Genomic DNA, 21,682 nt, shown 5'->3' on the forward strand with positions numbered 1-21,682 from the left:
GGCAGTGGGAGATGTGAAGATGAGGGAGGGGATCTAAATACCGTCATATTACATTGTATGAAAATTGCAAAAATTCAATAAACAATTTTTAAAAGAATAAAGTTTCTTTTAGAGAGAACCCATTGAGACTATGAATAGTCATCCAGATATTTTTTTTCTGTGTAAAATCATCCCCTTGAACAAAGGTAGGAGTTTGTCTTTTACCTGGCTGTGTGCTACTCTTCTATGCTGTGGGTTTTCATCCACAGCACTTCTCCAAGGCCATTCGGACCATGTGAACATTAGGCATCTACAACCATTTCTTTATTTAATGGGCAACCTAAAGGGGCAGTGGGATTGTTCAATCGGTAAAGGTATCTTCTACCAAGCCTGAAGGCCTGAGTTTGTTCTCCAGGGACTACATCATAGAAGGAAAGAATGAACCCCCACAAATTGTCCTCTGATCTCTACATATGTGTTGCAGCATGAAAGTGAACACATACAAAAAGAAACAAATACAATGTAAAAAGAACTGCACTCTGGATATATGTTCTCATATGCTAGAGCAAGATTTCATAGTCATGGCCAGGATTTTCTCAATCCGTAGACATAGGAGATAACTTCATGAAAGCCTGAGAAGCTGGGTAATGTCTTTTAATCACAGGGTCTCAGGAAGAGCTAACTCACTCATTCCATTCCTTCCCAATCTAGACTGGGACTCTATAGCTCTGCCCCAGTCACCTCATCCCTGCTGCCCTGCTAACATACAGCACCACTGGCTGGTCCTGTGGCTCCTCTGGCCCTGACCCTCCAAGATTTTAGTATTCAAGGTTAAGTCTACGGTTTGTGGAGATATCCAAGGCATCTTCATCCCCAGGGACTACCAGTGGGCAAAGGATGTGAGATGATTTTGCTGCTACTACCTATGAGACACCAGTCATTCAGCTGCAGTCCCGAAACTACCCCTTGCCTCGCCAAGGCCACACCTGACCATGTTTGTCATGTTTTGCTTGCCATGGGCTTAGTTTCAGTTCCTTTTATTTCTCCTTTTTGCCACTCCCTGTTCTCTTTTCAGTCAACACAGAACTAACTTTAGCTTGGGGATTCTCAAGGGTGGCCAGCTGTTGTCACAGTGGGCAAAAGCTGAGAAAAAAGCATCTAGGTCCCTCCACCACCCCCATACAACCCTTGGACTGTCTCCTTCCTCACACTGTACTTTGAGGTACTGCTGCCCCACCAAGCCCAGAATCTACTCCCTGGTCAGCTCCATCATACAGGAATTCTATGATTTGCAAATATCTGACACTTGGAATTCCTCACTCAACTCATCATTAGATACACAGGAGTAACCCCAGAGAAGGGTAGTTACTTGTTTAAGGTGACACATTAAGTCAGAGAAAGTAGTTCACGAGATTATAGTGGTAACTTGGATACAGTGAGGAACCCTATCTGTCAGGAACACTATAGGTAGCATCTCTATTAATCTCTAAATCTACCACATAGGAGAGATACTTTTAATCATATTTGAATACCAAAAAGGAAGTAAGGGCCACAGAGGGGAACTGAGCTTCTCAGGGTCAAAGGCTGAGGAGGATAAATGAGTAGGTAGGACCCATACCTGTTCACCAGCATCTTCCACAAAAATACAGCTCTTGGTCTCACCCATACCTGTTCACCAGCATCTTCCACAAAAATACAGCTCTTGGTCTCTTCCAGACCCTTTGCTGCTGCCCTTCCCCATCTTTGGTCTTATGATTGATGGACAGCCCTGGTAGGTCTAGACCAGCCTCTGCCCAATGTCTGTTCTCATGTCTATATCATTCCTGCACCCCTGAAATGGGATCAGACATTGGAATGGAGAGGTATATTCCTCCATGTGAGCACGTGCATTGCCTGGAAGAGGTCAACACTCCACAATGAACACGACTGTGTGAGATCAGGCCTTATTCTCTTGAATATTTCTCAGCTCAACAGAATAGAAGCTCTGGAGGAGAAGTTGGGTCACTGGCCTCTCTCTGGGGATTTCACTGATTATTTTAAATCCATGCTATGAGATGAGGATCCTATATTTTGACTTCACAGAATCCATGAATGCTCATTCATGTAATGAAGGTTCATATGTTTTGTAAAGGATGCAAGGACAATACAGTCGCTCATCAATATCTCAGCACAGGATGTTGTACCTTCCAAACTGGTAGATCTAACCAGAATGAGTCTTCAGGGCATCTACTCCTGGCCTTGGTCCCTCTGGGCCCTGCTTCCTCCCCTCTTCTGGACTATAAGGTTTGTGAATGTCTGGTCTCATGGTTTGAGTTAGAAGTCATAGTCAAGGCTTATCACTGCTTGGTCCCTACTTGCTGTGTGTTCCCTCCATGAACCACTAAATCTCCTACAGCCAATTCTGCTCTGGGCCTGCCTCTGGGCATCCTCTCTTCAGTCCCTATGTGCAGATGGTCATTGACTGGGTTAGATTGTCTTTCTTCTCCAGGATGGAAACCAGATCTTTCTGTTTTGTATTGCTTCATGTATGGCTTGGCTTTTAGAAACACCCGGCCAAGGAGTTCCTGAGTGGAGAACAAGAACACAGTGCTGGCAGCATGGAATACAGGAGTCTAGGGGATGGAGGTGGCAGGACCAGGATGCTTCAGTGGGGCTTAACACACTAGTTATGGCTACACAGAGAGAAGGTTCATAGTAGGAGCCCTTCTATTCCTCTAGTCATGATAACGCCTTCATGATGCCTTGCTTCCATTTACACTTTTGTCCTTAGGGCCTAACTTATGGTCCCTGCTCTGGGTTGTTGCAGCCACCAGACAAATTCTAATGACCTCCAATATAATATACACCTAAGAGGTTTCATGTGGAGTGTAAGTCACCTCACCACACGATGAGCTTGCTTTACTCCAGGAACCTCATTTGGACTGAGCATGTATGGGTTAGAACACATGGGGGATACTGGAGGATGCCCATGATTAGGTCTTGGGCCACATTCCTGTAGATTCATAAGTAAGCATATCATGGGAAATGTAAAATTGGGTCATTTGCGATAGGCCTGCATTCCTATTATTTCTCTCCATTTGAGAGTGACATGTAAGGTATCAATATGTACAGTCTCCTGACTTCTCAGGGACAGAATATGGGGAAGGGATCAGGAATGTCACATTCCCTCAGAATAGGCTAGTGAAGTCTCTCAAAGAGAAGTAACTTTCCTTCTTCTTGGGTGAGCACAGGCACTTTTTCTAGGTACTTGGACCCTTCCCCAACTCTGATCAGAATTCTGAGTCCTGGAATGTCATAGAAACCTTTTCACTGACTGAAAGACAAGGCTTCTAGGAGGGGTCTGGTCACCCAGTGTGCAGACTCCTCAGTGTTCACCAGCTTAACCAGTCACTCACCCTTCTCGCCATTGTTTCATGCACACCCCACATGAGAGAGACTGGTTGGGGAACATGACACCTCAGTGAATAAGCAGGCACACTGAAGGCACCATTTTAGCCTTGGGTAGGCTAATCTGGACTGGTCTGAATCAGAAGATGCTGAGGCTCTATGTGGGCCAGTCCCCTAGCAGTCCTGCAGAGAGGAGAGTGGACTGGAGGAAAAGGAGGACTGAAGGATGGATGGTATACGGTTGAGTGGCTGAGCAGTCTAAGTCCTGTCAATGAGGATAAACCCTATGAGGCATTTAAGGCAGTTTTGCTTCTAAGATTCCCATTATTACCCCAGATGAAGAGTTCTCAGATTGACATTTTTCTTTTCTTTCCTGTAGTTGGCCCAACTCTTAGGACAGTACAAGACCGGAGGGTGGCATTGGGTTTGACCCATAGAGCCTTACCTATCTGTCAGTCCTTACCAATCAGGACTCTTATGATCTTCAAGTGCCTGCTTATACCCAAAGTTGGCCATAGCTCTGTGTTCAGCACTAAGAATAGGAACACCAAAGAAGTGTCAGGTTCTACAATAAAAGAGGAATCTAGAGTAGAGCATTTCTAAATGTCAATTAACCATGATCTCAAGACTATGACTAAATAAGGCCTAGAAACAGAGGTGTGGAACAGGAGGAGGTGGCTTGGTGTTGGGCCATGGACCTGTCCTCGAGATCAGTCTGCAACTTGGGCCCTACTCCTACCCTATCCTGCAGAGATGAAGGCATAGGGTGCCAGACCTGGGGCTTGGTGGAATTTCTCAAATATTCTAAACCTCAGAGATTCCTAGTTTCGTTAGACCAGCTGCACTAGCTGAGGGACCAGGCCTTCAGAGAGTCCAACTGGGGTGGAAGGGCTGACTCATGTCAAGCTGAGGTTGGGGCAGCACAATAACAGCAGTAGCCAACTGTAACAAGCAAACTGTCTACTCCCTATTGATTTCTCCCTTACTTTTCCCCTGCAGGTAATGAGGGTCCTTTATTATCATCACAGTTGCACAGAGAAGGAACTAAACCTGAGTATAGAAATTAGCTCTAATTGCAGGATCCTGGCACTGAATAAAGGCTCCTAAATTCCAGCTTGCCTTTAACTATTTAGACATCAATTCTTGGAAGGCCCAAGTTAGCACTGACTGTTACTCCTCCTTCCCAACACACATACTTTATTTTTTCCTACAACAGATCCATGTCTCCTACATGATACTACTCGCTTATCCATTAGATATATTTGTGTCTCCTTAAATGAGTCAGCTATGGTCTCCATCCTGATTCTTCAGCTACCACTGGAGCTCCTGGAAGATATGGAATTCCCAATGCATCTTTGGGCTTAACCCAGAGTTCAGCCCTCTTTTCTCAACTACTGCTGGATCTTTTGAAAGATGTGGAACTGGGGCTGGAGAGATGGCTCAGTGGTTAAGAGCACTGACTGCTCTTGCAGAGGAACCAGGTTCGAGTCCCAGCACCCACATGGTGGCTATGAACCATCCTTAACTCCAGTTCCAGGGAAATCCAAAACCCTCTTCTGACCTCTGTGACATTGCACAACATGGGTGCACTCACATACATACAAGCAATGCACTCATACACATAAAATAAAAATAATAAATTAAAAATTAAAAATTAAAAAAAGAGGTGGAACTTCCTGCGTACCTCTGGGCCTAAGCAGGACTTAAACCTATTCCCTATTCTAGCTTCATAGCTTCCTCTGAAATCCCTGCAAGTCGTGGAACTCCCTTAAGTTCCAATAGCCCATGAGTGCAATCGTGGCATGAATGTTATAGGCATAACTAATCATTTTCTTATTACATTTAAGACATATTCCACAAGAAGAAACACATGTATGCTAATTCAAATCTGGCCAAAAACCCATGGTTGGGGAACTCACAGGCACCATGGATAAGCATATTGCTATTATTTTGCTGAATGGACAGGGTATCAAACGTCCCTCTAAATTTGTTTCTCTCTTCCTATAGACTAGTACAGATCTTGGATCTCATCAGAGAAGTTTCTTTGTGCCATGGATGGAGGTTAATGTGGAAACTCACAACTAGCCAAAGTGCAGAGAATAAGAGACTATGAAATTCTCAGGCATAAATGAGACACCTATATCACACCTCTTCCACAAGGCTAAGACACCATTATGGAAGAGGAGGCAGAAAGATTGTAAGAACCAGAGACAAGTGAAGATTATGATGAACCAGTGCCTTCTGGAAATGTAAGAACTCCTGCACTCAGGATTCACAGCAGCTATGGTCGCCTGTGCAAGACCTCGAAAAGAACAAGCCAGTCAACATTCTGGCATGGGATACTAATGGGTTCATGAGCTCCCAATCCTGAGGAGCTATGGACAGTTGATGGCTTCTGGGGGAGAGATCAATTTTCTTTAGTAATGTGGCTCTTGGTAGTTTCAAGAGTTTCAAGTTTTAATGAATGCTTCCAAAGCATGAGTATATGAACAATCCAAATTGCAAGTGATGCCTTTCTTTCTTTCTTTTTCTCTTTCTTTCTTTCTTTCTTTCTTTCTTTCTTTCTTTCTTTCTTTCTTTCTTCTTTCTTTCTCTTCCTTCCTTCCTTCCTCTCTCTCTCTTTCTTTCTTTCTTTCTTTCTTTCTTTCTTTCTTTCTTTCTTTCTTTCTTATTTTTACACTCACTTCACAGATAGCACCCTCCCATAACCTCCCTCCCCCCACTAGATGCATTTTTAAAAAGAGGACATGACGTTTGGAGTGTAAGGAGGTGGGTTTGGGTCTGGAGGGCACTAAGAGGAGTTGGTGGTGAATATTATCAAAATACATTATTTGAAATTCTCAAAGAACTAATATTTTGTTTATTTGTATGCTTTGGTTTTGAGATAGAGGCCCATCATATAGTCTTTGCTGCCTGGAACACATTATGTATACCACGTGGCCTCAGACTCACAGAAATCTACTTCTTTCTGCCTGCCACGTCCTAGTATTAAAGGAATGTGCCACCACACCCAATTAATAAAAATATGGTTTTAAGAAAGGAAGGGAGGAAAAAAAATGATACCATAGTAGTGTTGCAAATGCACAAGTGTGCACCGTCTGCTGTCTGTGGATAGTTGTGTACATTCTCATGGCTATACATGTATATACATGTATATACATTCATCATGTGTGTTTGCACAATACCTCAGGTGCCAGAATATACCAAGGTGACCAATCTCACAAATATAAATATATTTCCTCTCATTTGTGGTTCCTGGATTTGATTTAGTCACATTTGATATAGTCTCAGTGTGTATGTGTATGTGTGTGTGATGGTGTGTGTGTGATGGTGTGTGTGTGTGTGTGTGTGTGTGTGTGTGTGTGGTGTGATGTGTGATGGTGTGTGTGTAGGAGAGAGAGAAAGAGAGAGGAGAGCGAGCAAGAGAGAGGAAAGCAGAAATGAAATTGAAATTGTCTAAAAGGACAAAATAAAAGAGACAAACAGGAACTGGAGGGCTGAAAAACAGGAAGGGTATGGGGAGAGGGGTGGGTGGTATATTCAACATACACTATATACTTGTACCAAAATTAAAGCAATACAAGGTGAGTTAGGATATGACTAATGACCAATTCCAAGAGTTGAGATCTGACTTCGAGCCCATCAAGCACATCTACAACTGATCAACACCAGACCACTTTTGTGGGCCATTTAAGATCAAAGCTATCTTCTGTCTTCCATAGACCTTGGTTATATCTGGAAGGAAAAGAAAACGTGTGTAGATCATGAGCACCATCAGAGGAGCTGGGGTCAGTAATCAGATTCCAGCTAATGAGCATCCTGTGAGAAGGGACATGAGGCATGCCTATGGCCATGTGTGTCTCCCTGAAGAGTGATGAATAGGCTGCACCTGGAAAGAAGAGATGGGCTCTGAGGAGAAAGGGTAAGGATCTATAGATGGGGCAAGAGAGACAGAAGATGTGGCCTGGGACAAGGAGCTTTTCAGAGTACTCATTGTGATAGCTGAAGGCTTCAACTCCAGATAAGGGAGTCTTGACTACTTTGTCCTTTAATTCATGGGCATGAATAGAATTTGTGATCTGAGCATCATGACACAAGCTTGTAATTCTGGGACTCAGGAGTAGAAGGGAGGAAGAACTCGAACAAGTTGTTTGCCACTTTGAGAGACTCTGTTGAAATAAAGATGAACGAAAGAAAGAAAGAAAGAAAGAAAGAACAAAGGAAGGAACAAATGAATGAAGGAACAGAGGGAAATCATATAAGTAAAGAAAATAAAAAGAAAAACAAATAGATTAATCCTGGAAGGGGGAGCATTAGGGTCTATTCATCTGTAAACTCAGCATTTCATCCTTCTGTTTGCACAGACCTGTGGAGACACAGAAGTCTATATCTCCATGAGTCCTTCAATCACCTTCTGTTTGCAGAGACCTTCAGAGACCCAGAGGCCCATATCTCCATGAGTCCTTCAATCGCCTTCTATTTGCAGAGACCTTCAGCAATCCAGAGGCCCATATCTCCATGAGTCCTTCAATCACCTTCTGTTTGCAGAGACCTTCAGAGACCCAGAGGCCCATATCTCCATGCGTTCTTCAATCACCTTCTCCTAGCTATTAAACTTTCTCTTTGCATCTTGCTCTTCATATTCCTGAGTCCCCTGTTGGTCTCACACTTGGACCCTGCCAGTCACTAGGGGCATAGCATCTTGTTTACTTCCTCCCATCACGCATTCTGATTGCCACGACCTTGGGACCTAGCCTGAGTCTGAATTCACCAGGCTCAAAGCTGATGTTCCTAAGCTTTGTATATTCACACTTAGTCATTCATTTAGTTCCTCTTATCCCTTTTTCTCAGGGGATAGCGCCTCAGTTTATTTTCACAAAGCCCATCAGACAGACACCCCATGAGGTGGAACACAACAGATTACTTTCTGACTTAGACTGAAGAGATAGTATGACATGAAGTTGAGTCCACTGTCTATGTCATCAGAGGTGAGAGGCTGCTGGTTACACAAAAGGAGAAGGCCAGAGCCCTAGGGCAAAGCTAGACTCCAGGCTGGTATAAGACACAGAAAAGGGCAAAAATTGCAGAACACTATCCAAGCCTTGAGATATCAGGAAAGGAGAAGGAAGGATTCACAAGCCCAGGGCAGTCACCCAGGTCCCTCCATCAAACATTGAACATTCCAACGGTAGCTAGTGTAAAACCACCTCCACACTTTGCCCCTCTTGCCCTAGCTGTAGATGTGCTGAAGGCATGGAATGATGGCAAAACACATAAAAGATGAGTAGGGAATGGTACCCAACTCCCAAGGGCCACCTGTCCTTGGAATTAGCCCTTTTTCATCCTTTTTGTTGAAGAACTGTTTTATAGGAAATGGTGAATTAAAGAGAAGTACATAATGACATCTGACGAAGGCCGTAGCCTGCTTGGGGACCATGGAAAATTTCAAAACTAACTTTTCATTTCTGCACCTCCTGCCTGGGCAGGAAAAAGAAGAGAGATCATGTGATGCTGTAATGTCACAACAGCCGAGAACACGCCAAGCTGTTACAATTTCCAACCATATTCCATCTTCCTGAAAAAACATAAGCAAAATATCAGCCAGCACATCACTATATCATGTTTGTGGGCATTTTAGTGACAACTTAATTGTTTTATGATATGAAGGAACTACCAATGATTTCTTAAAGTTTTTTTAGTTTAATATTATATATGTATATATATTTGCTTCCTAGGACTGTAGTAGTAAAGATAAAAAAAGATTAACGATTAAAGTGTGGAATTTCTTCAGATTTCTGAATAGCTGAAGAGTTATTCTGCCACAGCCTCAATAAAAAGAAGAACTGAACTCGTGATGTTTTAGAAAACCAGCCTTGGCTACCTAGCAGTAACCTACCTGAAATGAAACAGAGTGTTTTCTCCATCAGTAGTTAAAATTTTTCACTATTCAAGTCATTCATTTTTGCTTATTCATAGATAATATATCTAATTTTATTTTCCTTATTTTTTAAGACTTTCATGGATGCAACTATTTTCCTGGTTTCTTTCTCAGCAAGTTAATTCTTAGACTATAAGAAAGGTATTTTTTCTGTGATGATTTTATATGCTGGTACATTGCCGAAAGTGTTTATCATTTCTAACAGACTATTTCCAGAATATTCAGGATTTCTTAAGTATTCAAAGGAATTGAAGTCAGCATACCACAGAAAATCTTACACATCCATGTTTATTGCAGGATTATCAAGATATCCAAATTATAGAATCAGTCTAGATGTCCAACAATATAGAAATGAATAACAAAATGTGGTGTGTGTATGCAATGGAATTTTATTTGTCCATAAAGATCAAAATTATATTCGTACAAGAAAATGGATAGAGCAGTAGATTTTTCACATTAAGCTAAATAAGCCAACCTCAAAAGTCATGCATTCTTTGTGTGTGTGTGTGTGTGTGTGTGTGTGTGTGTGTGTAGATGGATAGATTAGATTAGCTAGATGATAGATAGATAGATGATAGATAGATAGATAGATAGATGATAGATAGATAAATGATAGATAGATGATGATAGATGATAGATAGATGATAGAGAGATAGATAGATAGATAGAGAGATAGAGAGATAGATAGAATGACATTAGGAGCAAGAATCCCTGAGCAAAGAAGGAGACTAACAGGAACAGGGAGAAAATAGTGGGCATAGGATGGTGAATGTGGTCAAAGTACATGGTATACTGTAATGTTTTTTTATTTTTTTTGAGAATTTCACGCCTGAGGACTTTATGTACATCATCTCTACCCCTCTCTCTCCCCTCTCTGACTTCCCCTTGACACCCTACTCTCTCTCAAATTCATGACCTATTCATTAATTGTCATTATATATGTATTTTAAAATTGAGCTGGAACTGACCTGGAAGCCTCCTCCCTTAGGATTAGCTCTCATAATATAGAAAGATGCAACGCAAGCTGCCAAGGAAAGCCCATGAATCACAACCCCACTGGAAAGCCTATGAATCACAACCATGATCAGTATGGCAAAATATTCCTAGTGAAGAAATAGTGGCACTTTTATCTTCTGAGTAAGCTACAACCATCTGACTGGACTTGAGGCTTGCTTAATAGGAAGGAGCTCATGCATGGTACTATAAACCTATTTAAATACCCATAGCTAGGAGGGCCATAGACCATAAAGGAGGACCTACTACTGCCTCTTTCCTAGAAAGGTATAATTTATAACTGCATTCTAAATCCTTATCCAAGTAAATAAAGAAAGGAGTTCTCTAAATATGAAACACAAATAACTGAGAAAGGTTTTTTTTTTTTAATGTTCAACACCTTTAATCATCAGGGAAATGCACATTAAAACCACTTTGAGATTTTGTCTTACTCCATTCAGAATGGCTAAGATGAAAACATGACAAATAGTGGAGGAAGCGGAGCTTTATACACTGCAGGTGGCAGTAGAAAGCAGTGCAGTCACGGTGGAAACCAGGGTGGCGAGTCCCCCAAAGCTCAAAAGTGATCTACCATGTGATCCAGCCATATCACTCTTTAGCATATACCGAAAAGACTCTGTCTCCTACTATAGAAATACACATCCATCCCTGCTCATTGTTGCCCTTTTCATAAATAATAGAAATTGGAAACACCCCAAGTATCCATCAACTGATGAATGGATGATGAAGATGTGGTGCGTGTGCACAATGGCATATTAGCTTAAAAAAAGAAATTATGAAATTCACAGGAAAATGGACAAAACTGGAAACCATCATCCTGACTGAGGTAACCCAGATGCAGAAGGACAAATATTGCATGTTCTTTCTCATAAGTGGATGGTAACTTTGAAATCCCAATTAGTCGTGTTTCAATTTGGAAAATCGAGAGAAGTCAGGAAATTAACAAATGGTCATAGGTTTGGGGAGGCTTTCTGGGAAGGGTGACAGAATACAATGACCTAAAGGGGGAAAGGAGAATAATACATTAGGGAGGGTTAAATGGGGGATGGGGAGGGCAGAGCAGAGGGGGCAACGTGGAGAGGGTCAAGTAATACTAAAAGCCTTTAGAGAAAACTGTATGGAAAACTACCACTGTAGAAGCTTCTTAAAGTACATAAATATGCATTATAAAAAGAAATTAAAAGGAGTTATAACAGAGGAATAGTTCCCCTGGTAGACACCATAAGCTAACAAAATAAAGCTGAGCAAGGGCCCATAGACCCTCAAATAATACTGATAAATTGCCCCTGCTCTTAATTATCCACAGAACTTCATGGTAAGACCCTAATGCTGAGGACACTATAAATGAGCTGAAGAACAAACAAGGAGAAATCAAGCTGGTCTGGTGCTAACTTAAGAGCCTTGTCTCTATTGACCAGCTTTTACGGTGCTGGAAGGTAATATGCATGCTACTGAAAGAAAAAACTAATCATCAGCTTTACCCAGTTGTGAATACTGTAAACTTCAACAACTGGTCTAGCAAGTTATGCCCACCAGTGCAATAGTAGAACGAATGCTATGGGAGTAACCAACCACTCTCCAATTGGACTTAGGATGGAGCTCATACCTGACATTCATAACAGGCTTAGGAACCTGAGGCCAGACAAGTCAAAGAACATACAGGAGAGGCTAATGCTAGTTTTCTACTAAATAGTTATAGCATTAAACTGACTCTTAAAGACTTACTGTAACACCCAAAGATTAATGCATCTCTCAACTCTCACCAGAGAAGATTCCTAATGCAGGCAGGTGGTGATTGACGAAGAAACCCAGAACTGACTAATGTACAGATGACAAGAGGCTTCAGATTGCTTAATCCTGAATAGGACACCTATGTCGAACTTCTGTCTCCCAAGGCTCAAGGATCGTTATAGAGGAGGGAGCAGAAAGAGCTGGTCAGTTACTCATATGAACCCATAGCAGTGATGACAGCATGCACATGTCCCATGTAAGCTCCAGCCAGAAAAAAATCCCAGCATAGACATGGGGAAGTAGGTAATAAATCCCAACCAACCTAAGGAACTTTTGCCAACTGATGACTGCTGGGAGGGATCGAGTCTGTCTCTTCCAAGGATGGGATCCTTGGTATGTTAACTGGACTCCAGTAGATGGACCCCACACGTTTAGGGATGAAAAAAATGCAATATATGTGCATATTTATGATATAAAACACTAAATTGGGTGAGGGGAGAAGTCAGAGGAGGTATGGATGAGGGAATCTAAATACCATCAAATTATCTTATTTGAGTACCTCAAAAAAATTAATAAAAGCTTATGATACCTAGAAGGGGCAATGATCCCCTATTATAAGGTTACTCATTCCTAATCTCTTTTTATAATGTATATGTAAGTATTTTAAGAAGATGGACCCACACTGAGGACATGTGTGTCCCCAAATTAGACTCTATAAGCCTGATAGTATGTAATCTATGAGTGCATGAAAATTGCAAAAATTCAATTAAAATTTTAAAAATCAATTAAAATTAAAAATTTAAAATTAAATATCATTCTATACATAATTGTAGTTCTCACCTCCCATCTAAGAATCTTCTTTTTGCCAGATATGGTGACTATAACAGAAATCCACAACCAAATTCTTTTGCTAAAATCCAGAGAATAAACGAAAGTATTTTTAATAAAACCCAACCCTTTAAAACAATTACAAATCATCCAAAAAACAAGGTCTGAGAACATAGCTCAGCGGCAGAGTGCTTCCCTAGCAAGACTCTATTTGATCTCCAGCACTACAGATTGATATTAGTTTGTCACTGATTGATCAAAACAAGGGGATGTGCCAACCTTCCATCCCCTTATTTTTGAGTTCATTTTTTTTCAGTAATTGAAGTTACACAAATTGAGAAGTATCTGTACTTCTCGGAAGCAGCTAGGAATGGGTGTGGTGGCACATCAGCAGCAGGACCATTGAAGTAGCATATCCAGCGATTATTTACACCAGTGTTGGGCTATAAACTTTACCTCTGCCAACTAGGGAGTCAGACAGAGGCTGTGGGACAACAAGTCTCCAAATGTTCTTTCTAGTTCAAAAGTGGAGTTTGGGTTTGTATGGCTAGGGTCGAGCTCCACTTTGCCCCCTCTGTTTTCAACATTGCTTTTGAAGCTCCTTAAATTTTTAAGCTGACATTAACCTGAATGCTTCACCAAAGAGCTCTTGCATGGATACTTGCCATGTCCCTAATGCACTGTAGTGTACAAGTCCAGAGTACTATGGGCCAACAGCATTGGATAAGACTTGCATCAATGAAGGATAGACCTTTTCTATTCTCAGGGACCCATGTGTTCATGGAAGATACCATTTTACCCTCTGGTTATGGGCCTTGTACCAAGGAAGTAGTAAGTCTGGTAGGATGGAGTCTTTTGGGGAAACCTTGCTTCCTAAAAGTGTATTTGGGTATTTCATGATGCCTAGAGACTTCAGGGCAGAACACTTCGCCATGATGCTATGTGACACAACCAAAATTCTACTTCTGAAAGGGAGTCTTAACAAAGTCTCCCACAGTTATCACTGAGTACACTTGAAAGGTGTGGCTGGAATTCATTTCTTTTTGCTTCAAGTTCCTGAGTCCTAACCTCTGCAAGTTTGATAATGACAAGAGTATGGCCTCATCAGTCTCAGTCACCTTTATCTTTAATCTGACATCAGCTGTCAGTATTCATAATGATCAGCTTTCCAGATTCTTGCTAGCACTAATCTTTACCTTACCATAAACCGGTGAATATTATTACCATGTAATACTCCTGTGGGACTCAACATCAGGGCTTGTCCCAAGACAGTTGACCAGGAACCTAATTCATCTTATAGGAATCCAAAGCTGGTTAATAATGTAAACAGGATGTCATACTTCCTACGGATACCGCGTTAAATACTTCCTGTAATAACACAGGTCAATGTCTTGCATAGTTGCTTTGCATTGTGAATGTCTGAGGGATACCCAAGAATATTTCATTTTCCTATGTTTTCAACAATTCCCTGATATCAGCACAGCCGTAGGTTATGCAAAGCAAGGCATTGGTCGGAATGGGTAATTTCAGCTTGTGTCAGCATCAAACCTCGGTGTTGGCACATTGGTTGATCTCAACACTACATTGAATTTGCATGTGTGCTGATGGAGTTGCTTTTCCCCCTTCGGATTGCATTCTGAAGGAATCAAGGATACCCTATTCTTCTTTCTAGGCTACTCTACCTTCTTACTGCGATAAATGCTTCACCTTTGAGGTTATTGGATGTGACAATTTCCTGCTTGGGATATTAATCTTTACCAACAAGGTGGGGTCTCATCATGATTTCTTAATGATTGAATACCCGGGATAATAGTAACAGGGAGCTCATGTAGAATTGTCCCTGTCTCCAAGTTGCAATTCTAACTCGAGTGGTGGCCAGACAATAATGGAACATTAAAATGGGGTGACACAGGGTTAGGTCTATTGAGGAAGTGAAATTAAGGGAACCTATGACACTCAGTCTCATCGTTTGCATGATAGAGAAGAGATCTGGCAGAGAGTTAAGAAAATTGGTCTGTAGTGCTAGCTGGGGCAGGATAATGATGCTAGGAGTGCCTTTGCTGACATCCAGTTTCCTGGGGGTGACAGAATTTCCTATGCTACCCTGAAATCCCTGGAAAGTTAATCAATTCCCCTTGCTAACCTGAAATTCCAGGAAGGTTAATCGATTAAGACAAAAGAACAAATGAAGTACAGCAGAATTTTTGGTTGACAATGGAATATTTTATTGAACATTTTTGGTGCAGGGAGTGGTAAAGTACCATTCTTAGTGATACTTCTCACCTCAACCTATGTGGATGGAATGAAGTTTGGATGATCTAGGAACACTCTACAGAGGACACACTCTTCTCTACAGTGCTCCCTTCATGGGTGACCTGGCAGCTGTGTCTGCTTCCTGATACCCACTGGTCAGGTGTCAGTGTTAGGTAGCTGCTGGCCATGTACTTGTTGTTCTGTTTGAATGGCTGTGTTGTCTCCACACCGTGAGTAACAGCGATGCCATCCACCTTTCACGTCACTGTTATATCACTTGGGTAAAAATCATTCACTACACATACAAGTGTAGCTTTGTTGGTCTGGAGCTGCTCCAAAGAGGGGGGAAACAGGGTGACTGAGGGTATAGCCTTGTGCTGATCTGCAAGGTAGAGCAAAGGAAGGAGGTCAGAGGCTTAGCTTTCCCATGTGAATTGTTGAGGCAGTGTGTAGGAGGGCTCTTGAGCTTAGGAACTGTGACTGTGAGAGAACATTCAGAGTACTGAAGATACAGTTTAAATCTCCCCACGCATTCCTATGTACTTGGGAATTGAATTCCTCAGCTGAATATTTGTGCATCAGATCTGGAAACTTGCCTGGTCACAGCCTCCCACATATATATTCCTGTCCATAACTCCTAATACCTGTTCAGGTCCGCATGTTTGTCCTCTGAGCTTCATGCCAGTCCCGCTTGTTCTACTCTGGAAACAGTTATGACCTGAATCATCTGTCCTGTGAAGACTTAATTTTAGTCTTAGGAGTCTATTTTTACCCTGGGGCATCTGCAGTGGGGCCATGGTCCTCTGATCATCATATCTTTTTCTCCCTGTCCTATGATCTCTATTTCTGAAGAGTAGAGGTGTGTTCGGTGAATTCTATATTTTTCATGCATTGGGACCAGATCTATATCAACTCAGGGGCTCCAACTTCTAAACAGTGTTATTTATGGACACTTGGATCCAACCTCCCCAACTTCACTCACCAATATCTACCCCCTTCGCTGTCCTGTACCAAAGTATTCTCATTCTCTTCTCCTAAGTTTCTTGAGTTTTACTTGTTTTCTTCTCTGTTCGTGGTTTTCCAATTAGACTGTGGATCCTGTCTTTCTTCTGCCTGTTCCTGGAACTGGATCCTGAGTTCCACTGTCCCAGAACACCTGGACTCTCATATGTGATTCCTCACCCTCAGAACTGAGTATTACAGATATCTTAGTTCAACAGTTATCTCGCCAAAGTCTGTAGTCTGTCGTCCTCATCAGATAAGGCATCACATTACCACTCACAAAGCACCCCGGAAAGAGAAATCCAAGGCAATGATACAATAGAGCACGTGTTTCACAGATGCACACCCCAAAATACAGTTGAGCATTATTAGTTCATCTTGTTCAGTCCCTTGTCTTTGGGGTCTGAGATGAAGGAATACAGGGGACCAGCTGAGGAAAGACAGAGGCGCTAGAGAGGCAAGAAGTCAAATCCCCAGAGTCAGGTTTAAACATAAAGCTAAACACGAATGAGAGACAGTTCAGAATAAAGAACAGAAACAGCTGAAAATCAACCGAAACCTTAGAGACAACAGTGAAGGAAGGAGAAGGAATCACTTACTTAGGACGGTCAATCTGGTCCCTCTGCCAAATACAAAGCGCTGTGATACAGGCTCATGAAAAAACCCTTCCCTGCCCCACATCCTCTAGGTTCCGCTGTGCTGGAGGCAGGCTGTCCTTGATGACTATGAGAGGATGGTGACCTCACTGAAGATCAAGTATATGGATATCCTTTCCAGGACCTACCTGTCCTCAGAGCTAGCCTTACACAAAGTCACCTGTATGTTTTCCATACCTTCCATGTAGGAAGTTCATTGCAGAGTAAAGGAGAAGCCCCAAGGGACAGCTCATGGAGGCCATCAGCTGTGTGGGGCCTCTGGAAAGTCTTAGGACCAGTGTCTCAGCTTCTATAGCTCCTGCCTGACAAAGAACAAAGAGAGTGAATGGTCTGAGGCCTGTCTCAACCAGGACAGCAGGTTAAGAATACACACAACAGCCACAGTTATATTCCCCATCTCAGGTACTTACACATAGTAGGAAAATTCAGTTAATGCATTACTAAGCATTGTAGGATCATGACATTTATAGGCATTTAATATCAACAGGATTGTTTTCTGATATGAAGAAATAATCAGTGATTTCTATTGAGGTTTAGTATGATTTCTAGGATTAGGTTTTTTTAAAAACAAGGCTCCACCAACATATTTATAGGATATAATATCTGGAATGTGCTTCCTCACATGAAGTATGGGAGAAGCTTTTCTGCTGTACTTGAATCAAAATCTAGATGAATTGAGTGTTAGAAGCTGGTTGATAGGACTATAGGGACACTAGTATTTCTCTGTCTCCTAATGTTTGTGTTCAAAGGTCTCAGTAAAATCTTGAAATAAAAGGATTAAGAGTTGAGTTTCTAGGTAGCAACTCGGATGGACTGACTCAGCATTGTCCCTGACAGAACGATTGTCATTAGATCTTCCACTTCAATATTTGGTCACACGCTTCATCTGCATGAGCCAGAATCAGAAAGATCTTTGGGGCAGAATTTCTCAAATGTTCTTCTTGCTCAGAGATTAGCATTTAAGTTTGTGGGGCTTGGATCAAGGTCCATATTGTCCACTTTCTGTCTGCCTTGTTGAGGAAACTTCTTGGACTTGCAGGCTCCACCAATGGGCTGTCTGGACCACCAAAGAGCTCTGGCGAAGGTATGTGCTGTATTGCTGATAAGATGTAGACTACATAGACTGTGGTGTCTTCAGGACCTGGGCACTATCTCCTGATGTGGGCAGGAATTATACTAATGAAGGCAGACCTTGCTGCCTGTGCCAAGCACTGTAGCAATAACAGTCCAAAGTGAAAACGGGTAAAGATACAGGTGGGCAAGTGGAGCAGGGGTCTGGTCTACTTAAGTCTACTTGAACAACTTGCCTTCTATGTACTTCTGTGGTCCCACTCAATCTTCCTTGGCTTTGCTTGATCTAGCAGTAAGTAGTCCTTAAATTGACTCTGAAACTGCTTCCATTGGACAAATAGTTGGTGCCCCTTTCTGGGCTCAAATTGGGTCCATTTCTCATTTGACTCAATTATGGATGGATTCTCTCCTCACCAGCACTGATCATGGCCAAGCTAAGCCAACCCAGACACTGGTTATTCCTAACCTGACATTTTAAGGAACCTTCATAATTGAGATCCCAGTCTATGCTAGCATGAACCTTGTTCTCACCCTCATCTGGTCACAAACCAACCACCTCTGTGTGATGTATCCTTACTTCATATCCCAGTACAGAAGACCATGGACACTAGTGTCCTAAGATGTATAATACAACTATTTAAGTTTCTTTGGGAAGCTGTCATTAGAGACTTGTTATATGATAGTAACAGTTTAACTGTGCAGCATTTTAGCCTCTCAGCTGATGTGCATGCATTACAAAAACCTGGGCTTGCATGGAAGATCTCAGGTTACAGTGTAGGTGTGGGGAAAGGAATAAATGATTGCAAAAGGCCTCTCCAGGAATAATGCTTGAGGCATGTGACAAAAGAGAACCAATTTCCCGCTGACTCTCAGGATACCTCCTTCTCAAATTGTATATTCAAGAGTTTGAAAATTAAATATGAAAAAGAACACATGCGACAATGCAGTATCACTGATCAATGTTGATATTTTATTGAGCATTTAGTGGGTAAGAGAGAGAGCTGGGATGGCTAATATAGAGACTAGACCCCGTACTCGATCCTTCAGCTCCATGTCCCCAGGGTGAAGGCTGGGCTACTAGGAACACTCATCAATGGACACACACTTCTCCACAGCACTCCCTTTGTATGTGATCTGGCAGCTAAAGATCTCATGAGATTTCCACCGGTAGGGCATCACATGCAGGTAGCTGCTGGACATATACTTGTTGCTGTCCTTGAAGGGTTTAGTGGTCTCTAAATCCTGGGTGATAGAGGTACCATCTGCCTTCCAGAGCACTCTTAAATCACCTGGGTAGAAGCCATTGATTACACACCAGTGTGACTTTGTTGGCTTAGAGCTTCTCAGATGATGGTGGGAGCAGTGACTGAGGGAATGGACTTAGGCTGACCTATGTGAATAAAAGAGGGCTTTTGATATATCAGATAACATACAAGATATTGGGGTATTCATTCAACTCATTGACTGTTCAGTCAGCTCAACTTATTCACCCAGGCACCTCCCTCTCCTCTTTCTTTTCCTCTGTCCACTCCAACAGGAAGCCTTGTATCTTACAAGTATCCTTCTCCAAGTCACCTCTCCTTGGTTACATGATCCAGCCCCTCTTTTCAACCTGGATTCTCCCATTGCCATCAGGACTGTGCTCTCTCCATCCTGGTGCCCATATTCTAACTCCGAATCTGGTCTGTTCTCTTGATGATCTGCCTCATCCCTGCCATCTCCTCTTCATTCCTATAGCGGTCAGAGCTCTCTGGTGATCACGGTATATCCCACTTGGCTTGGCAAGATGATTTTTGGCTTACTGAGGTGGCCCAATCACTGTCTCCAATGTATGGGGACATAGAACACCCATTTATCATAGACATCAGATCTACACTAGCACAATTCAGCTCTCCTATTGAGTACTGGGTTCCAACCAGAGAGTCTCTCTGAGACTCTGCTGCCCCCTGCCTACATTGACCTAACCACAGTACCCTTTACTTGGTCATGCTCTTGAGGTTTCTTGCTTCAGACTACAACATATAAAATCATCCATTCATAGCAGCAGCCTCTGTACCTGATATGTGGTTCCCTGAAAATTAGTTGGTCTCTCATTTCTGGTCTCTTGAGTTTAATGTGGCCTTTAAGGGAGATGGGAAGTTGACAGTGGACATGTTAGACACCAGGACTCTGTGTTAAGGGTATTGAAGAGCAGAGTCTCTGCTTCTCTCTAGTGACAATCAATGAGAGGACCAGGATCTGGTTACTGCATCAGTCAGAGCTTTCTCTGTGTCTCTATGTTTTCATATCCCTGTAGAGGTTTACAGAACTATTGCCTGGTATAAACTAGATCCCTCCTTCTGCCTCTGGGGGTCTCTTTGTTCATGACCTGAGTCCCTGGTGGCTTGGCTTACAGTTCTATCCCTAATGTTTATCATACTTTGTGGACTTTGCAGCCTGAATTGAGAATTTGGACCCCATTCCAGATGTTGGGAACTTGTAGGCGCTGTTGAAGTCCTGGTACAACTTCCTTCACTGTCCTGTGGGTCCAATTATTCATCTGTCATGAAGCAAGAATGTAGCCCTTGTCCCTGGTCAACACTTAGCTCATGCCCCTGATATTTGGTCACATCTATTAGAATCTGAAGGTGGCTGCTTCTGTTCTTATCTTTCCTATAGGTTACCTCAAGATCACCCTTCTCCCTGGGCCCAGTTGAAAAGGTTAAGGACTGAAGAAGCTCCCAGAGAGAGAAAACAGACCTGCCCAAGACAAGAGAAGAGGGTACACAAGGAAAGATAGAGAGACTTACCCAGGATAGAGAGTCCTTTGCCAAAAACATACCATACTGACTGAGGCTCAGACCAAAGTCTTTGGGGCTAGCACCTCATCTTGCCCTCTGAGAGTTGGGCTTTATGAGAACTTGCTATGTGTGATAGGTAGGGCTATGTCCTCTGTTCTGGGCAGGTGGGTTGCCATTGTTCACCCTCTCAGGCCAATCTCTTTGTCACATGCCTCATGGCTTTGTTCCTACTCCATTCCCTTGAAACTCATATATTATCTGTGCTGACACAATTGCCACAGCCATCCTAAGAAAATCCAGATTGACACATCCTCCCATGTGCCTTTGTTGTGTGAGATAGAGTCCTATGCCTTTCCTGGGCTCATGTCACAGACTCTCAATTTCTTCCCCACAAATTCACATAAACCCACCTGGTCAGCTTCCTCTTAGGACTCGGGGATACTGGGTTTTTGCTACCTTAAAGTGTTTCCACATGTAGACATCCCAGTTTGCATTTCTACCCATAGAGATATAGCTCAGTACCAATTCATTCATGTATGGTCTCACAGAACATGTCCTCTGTTCACTCTTCTATGTATCCATTCAACTATATACACATCTATGCAAAAATAGCTACAAAGCACATATCTATTTGTTTTTCATGTTCGAACAGGGCAGGACTCCCATGGCTTTCATCGTCATACTTCCCTTAAATTCCTCATGCCAAATCCACAAAGGTCCTTATCTCAAAGGTCTCAATTCCGGTCAATTTCCTCTCCAGAACCTACCCAGTTTCTGACTCCTCTAGCCCCCCTTTTTCCATGTTTTATATATGGCTGTTGACTTTTGTTTTTATTTAAAAATTTTTTTTTACAATTAAAGTTACAGTTTTAACAATATGCAAAATATTACAGTAATTCAGATTTTTTGGCATAATGATTACAGATTTGATAAATACATTTTATATCTCATAATAGAGATGAAGATTATACAAAAGCTATTAAAACAATTATAAGAATAAATTCAATTGTCACTTAAGTATCTAAAGCTATTTTCCTTTGCGT

The 21,682-nt window shown here is 42.1% G+C and overlaps 1 pseudogene; it reads right to left on the minus strand.

Annotated features, from left to right (window-relative positions):
- Positions 1-15,195: 15,195 nt before the first annotated feature.
- The window catches only part of LOC103730178, a 29,765-nt pseudogene continuing 23,278 nt past the window's right edge, over positions 15,196-21,682 (minus strand).

Source organism: Nannospalax galili, unplaced genomic scaffold (genome assembly GCF_000622305.1).
Source record: "Nannospalax galili isolate Female #2095 unplaced genomic scaffold, S.galili_v1.0 scaffold533, whole genome shotgun sequence".
NCBI classification, from domain to species: Eukaryota; Metazoa; Chordata; class Mammalia; order Rodentia; family Spalacidae; genus Nannospalax; species Nannospalax galili.